Source organism: Scyliorhinus canicula, chromosome 3 (genome assembly GCF_902713615.1).
Source record: "Scyliorhinus canicula chromosome 3, sScyCan1.1, whole genome shotgun sequence".
In the NCBI taxonomy this organism is placed as follows: Eukaryota; Metazoa; Chordata; class Chondrichthyes; order Carcharhiniformes; family Scyliorhinidae; genus Scyliorhinus; species Scyliorhinus canicula.
Genome location: NC_052148.1, coordinates 92,927,690 through 92,945,939, shown reverse-complemented (window position 1 = coordinate 92,945,939; position 18,250 = coordinate 92,927,690). Strand labels below are relative to the sequence as shown.

The following is an 18,250-nucleotide window of genomic DNA, read 5'->3' as shown; positions in this document are numbered from 1 at the left end:
GCCTGCTCCCCGGCACACTGTTTCCCCATGGGCTCGCTCCCCGGCACACTGTTTCCCCATGGACCTGCTCCCCGGCACACTGTTTCCCCATGGGCTCGCTCCCCGGCACACTGTTTCCCCATGGGCTCGCTCCCCGGCACACTGTTTCCCCATGGGCTCGCTCCCCGGCACACTGTTTCCCCATGGGCTCGCTCCCCGGCACACTGTTTCCCCATGGGCTCGCTCCCCGGCACACTGTTTCCCCATGGGCTCGCTCCCCGGCACACTGTTTCCCCATGGGCCTGCTCCCCGGCACACTGTTTCCCCATGGGCTCGCTCCCCGGCACACTGTTTCCCCATGGACCTGCTCCCCGGCACACTGTTTCCCCATGGACCTGCTCCCCGGCACACTGTTTCCCCATGGGCTCGCTCCCCGGCACACTGTTTCCCCATGGGCTCGCTCCCCGGCACACTGTTTCCCCATGGGCTCGCTCCCCGGCACACTGTTTCCCCATGGACCTGCTCCCCGGCACACTGTTTCCCCATGGGCCTGCTCCCCGGCACACTGTTTCCCCATGGGCTTGCTCCCCGGCACACTGTTTCCCCATGGGCTCGCTCCCCGGCACACTGTTTCCCCATGGCTCGCTCCCCGGCACACTGTTTCCCCATGGGCTGCTCCCCGGCACACTGTTTCCCCATGGGCTCGCTCCCCGGCACACTGTTTCCCCATGGACTAGCTCCCCGGCACACTGTTTCCCCATGGCTGCTCCCCGGCACACTGTTTCCCATGGACCTGCTCCCCGGCACACTGTTTCCCCATGGGCTCGCTCCCCGGCACACTGTTTCCCCATGGGCTCTGCTCCCCGGCACACTGTTTCCCCATGGGCTCGCTCCCCGGCACACTGTTTCCCCATGGGCTCGCTCCCCGGCACACTGTTTCCCATGGACCTGCTCCCCGGCACACTGTTTCCCCATGGCTCGCTCCCCGGCACACTGTTTCCCCATGGACCTGCTCCCCGGCACACTGTTTCCCCATGGGCTCGCTCCCGGCACACTGTTTCCCCATGGGCTCGCTCCCCGGCACACTGTTTCCCCATGGGCTCTGCCCGGCACACTGTTTCCCCTGGCCTGCTCCCCGGCACACTGTTTCCCCATGGGCTCGCTCCCCGGCACACTGTTTCCCCATGGGCTCGCATACTGTTTCCACCCTGGACCTGCTCCCCGGCACACTGTTTTCCCCATGGGCTCGCTCCCCGGCACACTGTTTCCCATGGGCTTGCTCCCCGGCACACTGTTTTCCCCATGGGCTCGCTCCCGGCACACTGTTTCCCATAGGCTCGCTCCCCGGCACACTGTTTCCCCATGGGCTCGCTCCACGGCACACTGTTTCCCCATGGGCTCGCTCCCCGGCACACTGTTTCCCCATGGACCTGCTCCCCGGCACACTGTTTCCCCATGGACCTGCCCCCCGGCACACTGTTTCCCCATGGACCTGCTCCCCGGCACACTGTTTCCCCTGAACTAGCTCCCCGGCACACTGTTTCCCATGGGCTCGCTCCCCGGCACACTGTTTCCCCATGGACCTGCTCCCCGGCACACTGTTTCCCCATGGACTCGCTCCCCGGCACACTGTTTCCCCATGGGCTCTGCTCCCGGCACACTGTTTCCCCATGGGCCTGCTCCCCGGCACACTGTTTCCCCATGGGCCTGCTCCCCGGCACACTGTTTCCCATGGGCTGGCTCCCCGGCACACTGTTTCCCCATGGACCTGCCCCCCGGTACACTGTTTCCCCATGGGCTCGCTCCCCGGCACACTGTTTCCCCATGGGCTCGCTCCCCGGTACACTGTTTCCCCATGGGCTCGCTCCCCGGCACACTGTTTCCCCATGGACCTGCTCCCCGGCACACTGTTTCCCCATGGGCCTGCTCCCCCGGCACACTGTTTCCCCATGGACCTGCTCCCCGGCACACTGTTTCCCCATGGGCTCGCTCCCCGGCACACTGTTTCCCCATGGGCTCGCTCCCCGGCACACTGTTTCCCCATGGACCTGCTCCCCGGCACACTGTTTCCTCATGGCCTGCTCCCCGGCACACTGTTTCCCCATGGGCTCGCTCCCCGGCACACTGTTTCCCCATGGGCTCGCTCCCCGGCACACTGTTTCCCCATGGTCCTGCTCCCCGGCACACTGTTTCCCTCTGGGCTTGCCCCCCGGCACACTGTTTCCCCATGGGCCTGCTCCCCGGCACATTGTTTCCCCATGGGCTCGCTCCCCGGCACACTGTTTCCCCTGGACTCGCTCCCCGGCACACTGTTTCCCCATGGGCTCGCTCCCCGGCACACTGTTTCCCCATGGGCTCGCTCCCCGGCACACTGTTTCCCCATGGACCTGCTCCCCGGCACACTGTTCCCCTGGGCTCGCTCCCCGGCACACTGTTTCCCCATGGGCTCGCTCCCCGGCACAGTGTTTCCCCATGGGCTCGCTCCCCGGCACACTGTTTCCCCATGGGCTCGCTCCCCGGCACACTGTTTCCCCATGGACCTGCTCCCCGGCACACTGTTCCCCTGGGCTCGCTCCCCGGCACACTGTTTCCTCATGGACCTGCCCCCCGGCACACTGTTTCCCCTGGGCTCGCTCCCCGGCACACTGTTTCCCCATGGGCTCGCTCCCCGGCACACTGTTTCCCCTGGGCTTGCTCCCCGGCACACTGTTTCCTCATGGGCCTGCTCCCCGGCACACTGTTTCCCCATAGGCTCGCTCCCCGGCACACTGTTTCCCCATGGACTCGCTCCCCGGCACACTGTTTCCCCATGGCCTGCTCCCCGGCACACTGTTTCCCCATGGGCTCGCTCCCCGGCACACTGTTTCCCCATGGGCCTGCTCCCCGGCACACTGTTTCCCATGGGCTCGCTCCCCGGCACACTGTTTCCCCCATGGCTCGCTCCCCGGCACACTGTTTCCCCATGGACTGCTCCCCGGCACACTGTTTCCCCATGGGCTCGCTCCCCGGCACACTGTTTCCCCATGGGCTCGCTCCCCGGCACACTGTTTCCCCATGGGCTCGCTCCCCGGCACACTGTTTCCCCATGGGACCTGCTCCCCGGCACACTGTTTCCCCATGGGCTCGCTCCCCGGCACACTGTTTCCCCATGGGCTGCTCCCCGGCACACTGTTTCCCCATGGCCTAGCTCCCCGGCACACTGTTTCCCCATGGGCCTCGCTCCCCGGCACACTGTTTCCCCATGGGCTCGCTCCCCGGCACACTGTTTCCCCATGGACCTGCTGCCCGGCACACTGTTTCCCCATAGGCTCGCTCCCCGGCACACTGTTTCCTCTGGACTAGCTCTCCGGCACACTGTTTCCCCTGGGCTCGCTCCCCGGCACACTGTTTCCCCATGGGCTCGCTCCCCGGCACACTGTTTCCCCTGGACCTGCTCCCCGGCACACTGTTTCCCCATGGGCTCGCTCCCCGGCACACTGTTTCCCCATGGGCTTGCTCCCCGGCACACTGTTTCCCCATGGACCTGCTCCCCGGCACACTGTTTCCCCATGGACCTGCTCCCCGGCACACTGTTTCCCCATGGACCTGCTCCCCGGCACACTGTTTCCCCTGGGCTTGCTCCCCGGCACACTGTTTCCCCATGGACCTGCTCCCCGGCACACTGTTTCCCCATGGGCTCGCTCCCCGGCACACTGTTTCCCCTGGGCTTGCTCCCCGGCACACTGTTTCCTCATGGGCTCGCTCCCCGGCACACTGTTTCCCCATGGGCTCGCTCCCCGGCACACTGTTTCCCCATGGACCTGCTCCCCGGCACACTGTTTCCCCATGGGCTCGCTCCCCGGCACACTGTTTCCCCATGGGCTCGCTCCCCGGCACACTGTTTCCCCTGGGCTTGCTCCCCGGCACACTGTTTCCCCTGGGCTTGCTCCCCGGCACACTGTTTCCCCATGGACCTGCTCCCCGGCACACTGTTTCCCCATGGGCTCGCTCCCCGGCACACTGTTTCCCCATGGGCTCGCTCCCCGGCACACTGTTTCCCCATGGGCTCGCTCCCCGGCACACTGTTTCCCCTGGGCTCGCTCCCCGGCGCACTGTTTCCCCCTGGACTTGCTCCCCGGCACACTGTTTCCCCATGGGCTCGCTCCCCGGCACACTGTTTCCCCATGGGCTCGCTCCCCGGCACACTGTTTCCCCATGGGCTCGCTCCCCGGCACAGTGTTTCCCCATGGGCTCGCTCCCCGGCACACTGTTTCCCCATGGACCTGCTCCCCGGCACACTGTTTCCCCATGGACCTGCTCCCCGGCACACTGTTTCCCCTGGGCTCGCTCCCCGGCACACTGTTTCCCCATGGACCTGCTCCCCGGCACACTGTTTCCCCATGGGCTCGCTCCCCGGCACACTGTTTCCCCATGGACCTGCTCCCCGGCACACTGTTTCCCCATGGGCTCGCTCCCCGGAACACTGTTTCCCCATGGGCTCACTCCCCGGCACACTGTTTCCCCATGGTCCTGCTCCCCGGCACACTGTTTCCCTCTGGGCTTGCCCCCCGGCACACTGTTTCCCCATGGGCCTGCTCCCCGGCACATTGTTTCCCCATGGGCTCGCTCCCCGGCACACTGTTTCCCCATGGGCTCGCTCCCCGGCACACTGTTTCCCCATGGGCTCGCTCCCCGGCACACTGTTTCCCCATGGACCTGCTCCTCGGCACACTGTTCCCCTGGGCTCGCTCCCCGGCACACTGTTTCCCCATGGGCTCGCTCCCCGGCACAGTGTTTCCCCATGGGCTCGCTCCCCGGCACACTGTTTCCCCATGGGCTCGCTCCCCGGCACACTGTTTCCCCATGGGCCCGCTCCCCGGCACACTGTTTCCCCTGGGCTTGCTCCCCGGCACAATGTTTCCCATGGACCTGCTCCCCGGCACACTGTTTCCCCATGGACCTGCCCCCCGGCACACTGTTTCCCCATGGACCTGCTCCCCGGCACACTGTTTCCCCATGGGCTCTGCCCGGCACACTGTTTCCCCATGGACCTGCTCCCCGGCACACTGTTTCCCCTGGGCTTGCTCCCCGGCACACTGTTTCCTCATGGACCTGCCCCCCGGCACACTGTTTCCCCTGGGCTCGCTCCCCGGCACACTGTTTCCCCATGGGCTCGCTCCCCGGCACACTGTTTCCCCTGGGCTTGCTCCCCGGCACACTGTTTCCCCATGGGCTCGCTCCCCGGCACACTGTTTCCCCTGGGCTTGCTCCCCGGCACTCTGTTTCCCCATGGGCTTGCTCCCCGGCACACTGTTTCCTCATGGACCTGCCCCCCGGCACACTGTTTCCCCATGGGCTCGCTCCCCGGCACACTGTTTCCCCTGGGCTTGCTCCCCGGCACACTGTTTCCCCATGGGCTCGCTCCCCGGCACACTGTTTCCCCTGGGCTAGCTCCCCGGCACACTGTTTCCTCATGGGCCTGCTCCCCGGCACACTGTTTCCCCATAGGGCTCGCTCCCCGGCACACTGTTTCCCCTGGGCTAGCTCCCCGGCACACTGTTTCCTCATGGGCCTGCTCCCCGGCACACTGTTTCCCCTGGGCTCGCTCCCCGGCACACTGTTTCCCCATGGGCTTGCTCCCCGGCACACTGTTTCCCCATGGACCTGCTCTCCGGCACACTGTTTCCCCATGGACCTGCTCCCCGGCACACTGTTTCCCTCATGGGCCTGCTCCCCGGCACACTGTTTCCCCATAGGCTCGCTCCCCGGCACACTGTTTCCCCTGGGCTAGCTCCCCGGCACACTGTTTCCTCATGGGCCTGCTCCCCGGCACACTGTTTCCCCATAGGCTCGCTCCCCGGCACACTGTTTCCCCATGGGCTCGCTCCCCGGCACACTGTTTCCCCATGGGCTCGCTCCCCAGCACACTGTTTCCCCATGGACCTGCTGCCCGGCACACTGTTTCCCCATAGGCTCGCTCCCCGGCACACTGTTTCCCCATGGGCTCGCTCCCCGGCACACTGTTTCCCCATGGACCTGCTCCCCGGCACACTGTTTCCCCATGGACCTGCTCCCCGGCACACTGTTTCCCCATGGGCTCGCTCCCCGGCACACTGTTTCCCCATGGGCTCGCTCCCCGGCACACTGTTTCCTCTGGACTAGCTATCCGGCACACTGTTTCCCCATGGGCCCGCTCCCCGGCACACTGTTTCCCCATGGGCTCGCTCCCCGGCACACTGTTTCCCCATGGGCTCGCTCCCCGGCACACTGTTTCCCCATGGACCTGCCCCCCGGCACACTGTTTCCCCATGGACCTGCTCCCCGGCACACTGTTCCCCATGGGCTCGCTCCCCGGCACACTGTTTCCCCATGGACCTGCTCCCCGGCACACTGTTTCCTCTGGACTACCTCCCCGGCACACTGTTTCCCCATGGACCTGCTCCCCGGCACACTGTTTCCCCTGGGCCTCGCTCCCCGGCACACTGTTTCCCCATGGACCTGCTCCCCGGCACACTGTTTCCCCATGGGCTCGCTCCCCGGCACACTGTTTCCCCATGGGCTCGCTCCCCGGCACACTGTTTCCCCATGGACCTGCCCCCCCGGCACACTGTTTCCCCATGGGCTCGCTCCCCGGCACACTGTTTCCCCATGGGCTTGCTCCCCGGCACACCTTTCCCCATGGCTGCTCCCCGGCACACTGTTCCCCATGGGCTCGCTCCCCGGCACACTGTTTCCCATGGCTGCTCCCCGGCACACTGTTTCCCATGGGCTCGCTACCGGCACACTGTTTCCCCATGGGCTCGCTCCCGGCACACTGTTTCCCCATGGGCTTGCTCCCCGGCACACTGTTTCCCCATGGACCTGCTCCCCGGCACACTGTTTCCTCATGGACCTGCTCCCCGGCACACTGTTTCCCCATGGACCTGCTCCCCGGCACACTGTTTCCCCTGGGCTTGCTCCCCGGCACACTGTTTCCCCATGGACCTGCTCCCCGGCACACTGTTTCCCCATGGACCTGCTCCCCGGCACACTGTTTCCCCATGGACCTGCTCCCCGGCACACTGTTTCCCCATGGGCTCGCTCCCCGGCACACTGTTTCCCCATGGACCTGCCCCCCGGCACACTGTTTCCCCATGGGCTCGCTCCCCGGCACACTGTTTCCCCATGGGCTTGCTCCCCGGCACACTGTTTCCCCTGGGCTCGCTCCCCGGCACACTGTTTCCTCATGGACTCGCTCCCCGGCACACTGTTTCCCCATGGGCTCGCTCCCCGGCACACTGTTTCCCCTGGGCTTGCTCCCCGGCACACTGTTTCCCCTGGGCTTGCTCCCCGGCACACTGTTTCCCCATGGACCTGCTCCCCGGCACACTGTTTCCCCATGGGCTCGCTCCCCGGCACACTGTTTCCCCATGGGCTCGCTCCCCGGCACACTGTTTCCCCATGGGCCTGCTCCCCGGCACACTGTTTCCCCTGGGCTCGCTCCCCGGCACACTGTTTCCCCTGGGCTCGCTCCCCGGCGCACTGTTTCCCCATGGACCTGCTCCCTGGCACACTGTTTCCCCATGGACCTGCTCCCCGGCACACTGTTTCCCCATGGACCTGCTCCCCGGCACACTGTTTCCCCTCTGGGCTTGCTCCCCGGCACACTGTTTCCCCTCTGGGCTTGCTCCCCGGCACACTGTTTCCCCATGGACCTGCTCCCCGGCACACTGTTTCCCCTCTGGGCTTGCTCCCCGGCACACTGTTTCCCTCTGGGCTCGCTCCCCGGCACACTGTTTCCCCATGGGCTCGCTCCCCGGCACACTGTTTCCCCATGGGCTCGCTCCCCGGCACACTGTTTCCCCATGGGCTCGCTCCCCGGCACACTGTTTCCTCATGGACCTGCTCCCCGGCACACTGTTTCCCCTCTGGGCTCGCTCCCCGGCACACTGTTTCCCCATGGGCTCGCTCCCCGGCACACTGTTTCCCCATGGACCTGCTCCCCGGCACACTGTTTCCCCATGGGCTCGCTCCCCGGCACACTGTTTCCCCATGGGCTCGCTCCCCGGCACACTGTTTCCCCATGGGCTTGCTCCCCGGCACACTGTTTCCCTCTGGGCTTGCTCCCCGGCACACTGTTTCCCCATGGGCCTGCTCCCCGGCACACTGTTTCCCCATGGGCTCGCTCCCCGGCACACTGTTTCCCCATGGACCTGCTCCCCGGCACACTGTTTCCCCTGGGCTTGCTCCCCGGCACACTGTTTCCCCATGGACCTGCTCCCCGGCACACTGTTTCCCCATGGGCTCGCTCCCCGGCACACTGTTTCCCCTGGGCTTGCTCCCCGGCACACTGTTTCCCCATGGACCTGCTCCCCGGCACACTGTTTCCCCATGGGCTCGCTCCCCGGCACACTGTTTCCCCATGGGCTCGCTCCCCGGCACACTGTTTCCCCATGGGCTCGCTCCCCGGCACACTGTTTCCCCATGGGCCTGCTCCCCGGCACACTGTTTCCCCTGGGCTTGCTCCCCGGCACACTGTTTCCCCATGGGCTCGCTCCCCGGCACACTGTTTCCCCATGGGCTCGCTCCCCGGCACACTGCTTCCCCTGGGCTTGCTCCCCGGCACACTGTTTCCCCATGGGCTCGCTCCCCGGCACACTGTTTCCCCCTGGACTTGCTCCCCGGCACACTGTTTCCCCTGGGCTCGCTCCCCGGCACACTGTTTCCCCATGGACCTGCTCCCCGGCACACTGTTTCCCCATGGACCTGCTCCCCGGCACACTGTTTCCCCATGGACCTGCTCCCCGGCACACTGTTTCCCGATGGGCGTGCTCCCCGGCACACTGTTTCCCCATGGACCTGCTCCCCGGCACACTGTTTCCCGATGGGCGTGCTCCCCGGCACACTGTTTCCCCATGGGCTCGCTCCCCGGCACACTGTTTCCCCTGGGCTTGCTCCCCAGCACACTGTTTCCCCTGGGCTTGCTCCCCGGCACACTGTTTCCTGTGGACTTGCTCCCCGGCACACTGTTTCCCTGGATTTGCTCCCTTGCACACTGTTTTCCCTGGACTTGCTTCCCGGCACACTGTCCTCGGGTTCGCTCCCTGCACTAGCTCCTAGCCCACTGTTTCCCTCGGCCCGAACTCCCTGATATTGGTGTTTGCACTCCAGCAATCACTGATTGTTTCCCCAATTTGCTGCTGATAGGCTCAGTTGAACAAACCCTGGGGAGAAACAACTTGTGGTTTGAGGAGCTTCCTTCTGAACAATCGTCCAGTGCAATTTACCTGTTTGACCTGTATTTTCAAAACTGGCCCCGGGGCCTCATATTGGGGCTTTGCTGGCCGCTTCTGGCCCACAGGCTGTACATTGCACAAACCTGGGAATATTAATGGAATTAGAGTCCACAGGACTGTCTCTGCTGCACAATCCATGCTTCTTGAAAAATAAATTTCCAGCTAATCCTTTCTGTATCATTGCTATAAATTCACCAGTGTGCACAAAATGGGCAGCTGGAAAATGCATAATTATGGAAAGCAAAATATAAATAGCAGCAGATTGATCACCAAACATTATTAGCTTAAGATGTTGCATTTGATGGCTGAAAATTCCAGAACTAGATTTGTTGAACCTCTTTTAAAACCAACACGTTAAATCTTTTGTCATCCTTAACTGTATAAAGAACGCAGCACACAGTCTATATTTTAAAATGATGTCTAAATATCTTATTTACCTTTCTGAAATCCTAATGGATTATAACTGTCTTTAAACCAGCCTGAATGGTGGGCAGTGACTGACTAGCCATTTACTTGGTTCATCAGGTGCTTTCAAACACATGGGTCATTGAAGCTCATGGAATTGGCAATCAAATGTTTGAGATTTCTTATAAACCAGAATTTGTATTAATTGTCAACACCATATCAGTTTACCAGCTGGAAATTAATCTGAAGAATTATTACCTCACCAGTATTCTCCTCCTTTTTTCTTTTGCATCAAAAAGCCTGATATAAAGGTCACCGTTATTTACAATTTTTTGCTATGTCTACTATACAAATGCACTTTTGCTCTTCTTCATGTTCTCTTTCAAAATATTTAGTCAGATTAATTCGCATTTGTTGTTTTGAATGTGTCCTAATACCCGACTGTGTAAGAGGGTTTATCTGACACTGTAACTCCTTTTAATATCCGCTTATAATATTATCTTTTCTATGTTTTTAAATAAAGGAATTGCATGAATCTGTTCAGTGAACTTCAACTTTGTAGTGATTTGGCGTCAAATGCTCGATATACATGATGATCTTTCCTTTGCCAGCTCGAGGGGGAGGTCTCTGATGCTGCTCCCACTGTTGCCTCTTTAGGTTTGCCACATGAGCTGGCACAGACTGGATTACAGTTTGCTGTCAGAGCAAATCTCCGTCAGCTGTTCAGGAAATGGTGCTCAGTGGTATGGGACTAGTCCATATGGTTTCTTTGTTCCTTTTTAGCTGGAGCCCAGCCGAGGTACATCTCAGCAAAATTGAAATACTATAGAACCCCCGTACAAATATGAAATAGAAGGTGCAGGAATGATACATCGCCAGTCATGTTGGTCAATCAACTGTCCTGCCTTGGATGAAAAAATAAATAAACCACTCCAAGAAAATATTCGCAATGCAGACATACCTTGGTAGTCAGTTCTCTTTCACTTTAGTGTTAAATTCCAGATTTGGCCTTTTTCCAGTGATCAAAACTGAAACAGACAAATGAGACAGACGCAGGAGACCTATGAATAATATACACGGTACAATTTTCCTCAAACTGCACAAAGTGTTGGATCAGGAGAGAGAGGAATTGTGAAACTCGCTAGCTCCGCAGACGCCTTTTCTAGATTGATTTAATGGCACATTGTGTAATTTCAGAGTGCTGGCGATGATCACACAGACAGCTGGAGGGGCTGGGCCTAAAATAGCTGGCAGGGCACCCTGATCTTAAAGTGAAATTTAAGGCCCCTTGCTTACCACTCCCACGAACATTGGGACCCCAGTGGACAAGGCGAAATCCCCCACAAACTCCACATGCAGAAGGGGAAACGCCCTCCACGCTGCAAAGATCAGGGCATTCCTGCCCACACTCAACCATTGGGGTGACCTGATTCCCTCCATCTACTGGCATCGGGGCACATCCTGCTCTTCATCACTCTCATCATTGGCATTGCTACCCTCCTTCACAGTCTACTGTCTGCCTATACCAGTCACCCCAATGCAGGCACCCCCCCACCCCCCGGAAGCATCAGCCATCCCACACATACACACAACCCCCCCCCCCCCCCCCACCCTCCCCGTGGGATTCCCCAGAGGGCTTGCCCTTGGTGCTACCACCTTGACACTGCTAGGGGGCAGATCCAGGGCACTGCCAGGCCATGTCCCGCACCACCCGAGGGCTATATCTCACTGCGCACCCCGGTTTTCATTTTTGAAAATCAGTAGTGATCTTTGGGGGAGGGTGGGGTGGCGGGGGAAGAAAACATTGTGGATGGACGCTGCAACATCAAGCCCAGTAAGTACATGATAATTTAACATTTTTGAAAATGAGGCACAAAGCTGTGGGTGTCGGGGGAGATCTCAGACTGAGATCTTGCCAGTGCTAATCCAGCTTTTGGTGGCTACTAGATTTAGCAGTCATAGAATTCCTACAGTACATAAGGAGGCCATTTGACCTTCCAAGTCTACACTGACCCTTCAAAAGACCACCCTACCTAGGCCTAATCCCCACCCTAGTCCTATAACTCCACCCTAAGGGGCAATTGATTATGGGCAAACCACTAACTGTGGGAGGAAACCAGAGCACCTGGAGGAAACCCACGCAAACATGGGGAGAACGCCCAGACTCCACACAGGCAGTTACCCTATGTCAGAATCAAACCGAGTCCTTGATGTTGTTCGGCAGCAGTGCTAACCACCATGCCGCCCCTATGAGATTTTCGTCTGTAGCTAAGGAGGCCACTAGATCGTGGCAAGAGTTTATTATTCTGAGACAGATGTTCCTCTTTGCACAACTTGTTAACATTTCTAATTATTTTTCATAAGATATAGAAACATAGAAAATAGAAGCAGTAGGAGGCCATTCGGTCCTTTGAGCCTCCTCCTATACCATTCATTATGATCATGGCTGATCATCAAGTTGAGTACCCTGATCCCACCTTCCCCCATATCCCTTGATCTCTTTCGCCCCAAGAGCTATATCTAATTCCTTCTTGATATTACACAACATTTTGGCCTCAACTACTTTCTGTGCTAATTAATTCCACAAATTTTTTCTCACCTCAGTCCTAAATGGTTTACCCCTTATTTGCAAACTATGACCCCTAGTTCTGGACTCCCCCACCATCAGCAACATTGTTTCTGAATCTACCCTGTATAATCCTGTAAAAGAAAAAAATCAAGTTTCTATGAGATCCCCTCTCACTCTTGTAAACTCCAATGAATATAATCCTAACTGACTTTGTCTCTCCTCTTACACCTGCCCCACCATCCCAGGAATCAGCCTGGTAAACCTTCGCTGCATTCCCTCCATCGGAAGAACATCCTTCCTCAGATAAGGACACCAAAACTGCACACAATACTCCAGATGTGGTCTCACCAATGCCCAAGACAATTTCAGTAAAACATCTCTAGTCCTGTACTCAAATCCTTTGCTATGAAGGCCAACATGCCGTTTGCCGCCTTTACTGCCTGCTGTACCTGCGCGCTTACTTTCAGCGACTGATGTACGAGGATACCAAGGTCTCGCTGAGTATCCACCTCTCTCAATTTACACCCATTCAAATAATAATCTGCCTTCCTATTTTTTTCTACCGAAGCTGATGACCACACATTTATCCACATTATACTGCATCTGCCATGCATGTGCCCACTCACTCAGCCTGTCCAAATCCCACTGAAGCATCTATGGATCCTACTCACAACTCACCCTCCCACCCAACTTTGTATCATCTGCACACTTGGAGATAATACATTTATTTCCCACGTGCAAATCATTAATATATAATGTGAACGGTTTGGGTCCTATCACAGATCCCTGCGGAACCCCACTGGTCACTGCCTGTCAATTGGAAAAAACCCATTTAGTCCAACTTTTTGCTTCCTGTCTGCTAACCAGCTTTCTATCCATCTCAAGACACTACCCGCAATCCCATGCACTTTAACTTGACGTATTAATCTGCTATGTGAGACATTGTCGATAGCCTTCTGAAAGTTTAAATAAACCACATCCACCAGTTCTCCCTCGTCAACTCTACTAGTTACATCTTCTAAGAATTCTAGTAGATTTGTCAAGCATGATTTTTCTTTCGTAAATCCATGCTGACTGTCTGATTACACCACTGCTTTCCAAATGCTGTGCTATGAAGTCCTTGATAGTCGGCAACTTCCCAAGTACCGACATTAAGCTCACTGGTTCCTGTTCCCTGTTTTCTCTCCACCTTCCTTCTTCAACAGTGGGGTTATATTAGCTACTCCAATCTGTAGAAATCCACAGTCCAAAGAATTTCAAAAGTGACCACCAATGGATCTACTATTTTTAGGGCCACTTCTACATGGCTCTGGGATGAAGATTATCAGCCCTGGAGATTAGTCTGCCTTCGATCCCTTTAATTCCCCCAAAACGATTTCATTACTAGTACTAATTTCCTTCAGCTCCTCACTGAAACTTGTGTTTCTCAGAACTTCCTGTGCATTATTCATGTCTTCCTTTGTGAAGACGGAAGCAAAGTATGAATTTAGTTCCTCAGCCATTTCTTTGTTCCCTGTTATGTACTCCCCCATTTCTGACTGTAAGGTGCCTACGTTAGTTTTTATCAATCTTTTTCTCTTTACATACCTATAGAAACTTTTACAGTCAGTTTTTATGTTCCCTGTATTTTCCCCTTCTTAATCAATCGCTTGGTCTGCCTTTGTTGAATTTTAAACTGTTCCCAATCCTCAGGTCTATTGCTTTTTCTAACTAATGAAAAAAAAAAATGAAAATCGCTTCTTGTCACGAGTAGGCTTCAAATGAAGTTACTGTGAAAAGCCCCTAGTCGCCACATTCCGGCACCTGTTCGGGGAGGCTGTTACGGGAATTTGTATGCCTCCTCTTTGAACCTTATACTGGGTGGTATTCTCCCCTACCCGGCGGGGCGGGGGGTCCCGGCGTAGCGGAGTGGCGCCAACCACTGCGGCGTTCTCTGCACCTTTAGGGGCTAGGCCCGCACCAGAGTGGCTCCCGCTCCACCAACTGGCACCAACGGCCTTTGGCACCATGCCGAATGGCGTCGGGGTGGGCCGAAAGGCTTTCGCCGGTCGACGTGAGTCCGCGCATGCTGGAGCATCAGCGGCCGCTGATGTCACCACCGGCGCAAGCGCGGTGGAGGGGGTCTCTTCCGCCTCCGCCATGGTGGAGGCCGTGGCAGCGGCGGAAGAAAAAGAGTGCCTCCACGGCACAGGCCCGCCCGCCGATCGGTGGGCCCCGATCGCGGGCCAGACCACCTTGGGGGAACCCCCCGGGGTCCGATCGCCCTGCGCCCCCCCCCCCCCCCCCCCCCCCGGGGCCCGCTCGCGTCGCCTGCTCCCGCCGGCACCGGAGGTGGTTTGAACCACGTCGGCGGGAGAGGCCTGACAGCGGCAGGACTTCGGACCATTGCGGGCCGGAGAATCGCCGCGGGAGGCCCGCCGACCGGCTGGGCGCAATTCCCGCCCCCGCCGATTCCCAGGTGGCGGAGAATTCCGGCCACGGCGGGGGCGGGATTTACTAAGGCCCCGGGCGATTCCCCGACCCTGCGGGGGGGGTCGGAGAATTCTGCCCACTATCTCTAATTTCCCTTGTAAGCCATGGTTTGGCCACAGTTCCCTTTCTAGTCTAGTTGGGCGGCACAGTGGTACAGAGGTTAGCGCCCTCACGGTCACTGCGGCGCCGGTCGGGTACCATATGAAAACGCTTGACGGGCCGAGTGCCCGCCGGGTTCCACCGGTCCCGGCGGCGTGGTTCACATATGGTCCCAGACGCCGGGACCTCGCCGTTCTTACTGTGGGGGCCGTCCCGGGGGCGTGCGAGGGAGTCCATCTCCCGGGGGGGGGGGGCCTCCACGGTGGCCAGGCCCACGATCGGGGGCTACCGATCATCGGGGGTGCTCATTCCGGGGGGGGGGGAACCTATGTTCCTCCGCGCCAGGTCCCTGAAGGGTTCCGCCATGTTGTACGGGGCCCAGCGCGGAGACGGCACCCACGCACATGAGCCGGCGCGGAGGTGACATTGCACGCATGCGCGGACCAGCGACGTCCGTTGCGCCGACCATGCAGGGCCGGCTTTCTGTGCCGGAGCAGGGCACAGCACTCTGGCGCCGTTCTAGCCCCCTGAAACCCTGAAATCTGGAGAATAACTAGGCCAGGAAGTCCGATAACCAAAGGTACAAGCTATCACACCCAGATTATACATTTCCCTGTCGGGAATGAAAAAGAAAATGACGACATCAAGCCAACAGCAGCATCATCAACAGGGAACAATGTCCAGGATAATGGGTTGTAGGCCGATCCCCGTGGATTGGCCATGCTAAAATTGCCCCTCGGTGTCCAAAAGGTTAGGTGAGATTATACAAAATTCTGTCATCGTTTCATGAAAATAAAGGGAATTTTAACTGGGAGCAAACTCAATTATGCAGAGATTTGGTGAATACTAAACATGCCAGATCTTGTCAGCAAGAGGACTGGGTGATTTGAGTTCAAACCAATCAGCTGACCACCCAAAATGGGTGGAAAGCAGGAGTGGCTGGTCAGCAGGATCAGAGGTTCAGGAGGTCACACGCTGGTAACAGGAAGTAAAAGTAAACTTGCCTTTGTCCCAGATGACATAGGCTGCTTTCCCCTTTGAGGGGCCGAGCTGACTGGTGGTGATTTAACCTGAGGATCACCACATCTTAGGCAAGGGTCAAGGTTGAGGAGACGGGCCTTCATGAATAACCTCAGCCGGTATGGGAATTGAACCCACGCTGTTGGCTTTACTCAGCATCAGGAACCAGCTGCCCAGCAACTGAGCTGAACCAGTAACAAAGGATGGCTGTCTCTCAAGAGGAGTAATGATGTGAGGAGCAAATTTTAGGAGACTGTTGTGGAAGGGTTAAGGAGGGAGTCTGGAGCTGTGCAGACCTAACAGTTCATTGAGGGCCCTGGCCTATTGGTCTCATTCAGACATGTTTGTTCGAAACCTACCTCAAATGGCCCTTGATCTTCTTCTCACTGTTTTCACCTGGCAGGAGAGTCAGAGGGGCTTCCCTGCTCAGGCCAGAGTTAACAGTACTGTCAGTCAATTTCAAACTGCAATCTGCGCAGCTGAAGTAGGATCCCATCAACTTCAGGCTTTCATCATCAGCTCAGAAATGCAAATTAAAATCAGATCAGCACAAAACCGGTGGGAAATCAGTTGCTACGTCACATGGGGTATTTTAACTGCCCGACCATCAGATTCTCACTGGCCAGGTGGAATTAACATCACCCCAATAATATTTACTCCAGGCAGCACGGTAGCACAAGTGGATAGCACTTTGGCTTCAGGGACGCAGGTTCGATTCCCGGCTTGGGTCACTGTCTGTGCGGAGTCTGCACGTTCTCTCCGTGTCTGCGTGGGTTTCCTCCGGGTGCTCCGGTTTCTTCCCACAGTCCAAAGACATGCAGGTTAGGTGGATTGGCCATGGTAAATTGCCCTTAGTGACCAAAAAGGTTAAGAGGGGTTATTGGGTTATGGGGATAGGGTGGAAGTGAGGGCTTAAGTGGGTCGGTACAGACTCGATGGGCCGAATGGTCTCCTTCTGCACTGTATGTTCTATGTTAATATAATTTCTATTAGCCTATTAAATTAAAATAAATGGTATATCTTTTTATTCCTATTAATCATCCTTCTACGAAGCCCTGGGTCACAGTCCGAATGGAGTTTGCACATTCTCTCCTGTCCGTGTGGATTTCACTAATGCAATCCAAAAGATGTGCATGGTAGGTGGATTGGCCACGCTGAATTTCCCCTTAATTGAAACAAAATAATTGGGAACTCTAAATTTATTTTTAAAAACTATTATTCATTCCTCGAATCTGGACATAACAGGCAAGGCCAGTATTTATTTCCCACCCTGAGGTTATAGGGTTCCTTCTCGAAAGGGAATTGGTAAAGGGTTTTGTATGACAATTTGACAGTTTCATGGTCATTGTTACTGGCACCAACTTTTTAGTTACAAATCTTTTATACTGAATTTCAATTTCCCTTCTATCATAGTGGCTTTGAACTCATGTTCTACATTGGTCTAGGTTTCTGGATTACATGTCCAGTAACATAACCACAACACTGCCATACCAAACATGTGCACGTGTTAGATGTTAATTATGCATGCAATTTAGTAAGTGAGAACAGATTAAAAGTAAACACACACATTTCAACAACATCTTGAAAACATTCTAGGAAATAGGCAGCTCCTGTCTGATTGCACTTTTATCCAATTTTTCAACTTCAAGCATGTAAATTTAACTTATTGAAATATAAATCATACAAGTACAGAACTAGCCATTTCAGCTTACCGATTGTGATCAGCATATTTTCCACAGAAGGTCAAATATGGTTCAAATTAATTTTAATTATATCAGATTCTTAACATTTTTGCTGATGCAAATTACTGAAACCAGTCAAAATATAACATAAAACAGATGGGATTCAGATCTTCCAACATCCACAGATCCCAATTTACACTTATTCCTTAGTTTGAGCACCAAATTAGAGTTAATTTAGTTTCCCCTTTTTTTGTGAAATGTTTACTCGGAGCGCTTTTTTGGGAGGTTGAGTCCATTATGATAAGCTCACAATGAGCAGCCAATCTGTGGTACTGCAGCTGATCACCAGTAAACCTTTCTGAAAGGCATTTACTTGGCAGTGAAGTTTACAAATAGAAATACCAGTGCAGGGATTAAAGACACAAGGGCACTACCGCACAGCTTACAACACAATTGATAATGAATGGTAAAGGGAGGCAGCAAAACAGCCTTCAAGAATCCAAGGACAGAACAGAAGGTCCAGTACATAAATGTCAGCCCACAAAGTTTGGAACAAAAGAGCTTTTCTGACCCGACGAAATGTGCCAAGGTAAGCAATAAGGTTCACAGTCAATGACCTCACACTGCTATACATAGTTATGACTGTCAAACATCTAACTTTTCCCAAATTTGGGAATGAGTGCTGATTCTCTGACATTAATGGACAAGACTGTTCAAGAATTTTCGAAGTGTTGTCCTGAATAGTTTCATTGAAGAAAATTGTTCATCTG

At 56.3% G+C, this 18,250-nt stretch overlaps 1 long non-coding RNA gene across 1 annotated transcript in view; it reads right to left on the bottom strand.

The window, feature by feature from the left end:
* The window catches only part of LOC119962801, a 150,700-nt gene extending 133,110 nt beyond the window's left edge, over positions 1-17,590 (bottom strand). Inside the window, exons 1-2 of the long non-coding RNA XR_005459970.1 lie at positions 17,511-17,590; positions 10,600-10,666 (exon numbers count right to left, since the gene is read on the bottom strand). This is a non-coding gene — a long non-coding RNA (uncharacterized LOC119962801). The remainder of the gene's footprint in view (positions 1-10,599; positions 10,667-17,510) is intronic.
* Positions 17,591-18,250: the final 660 nt, after the last annotated feature.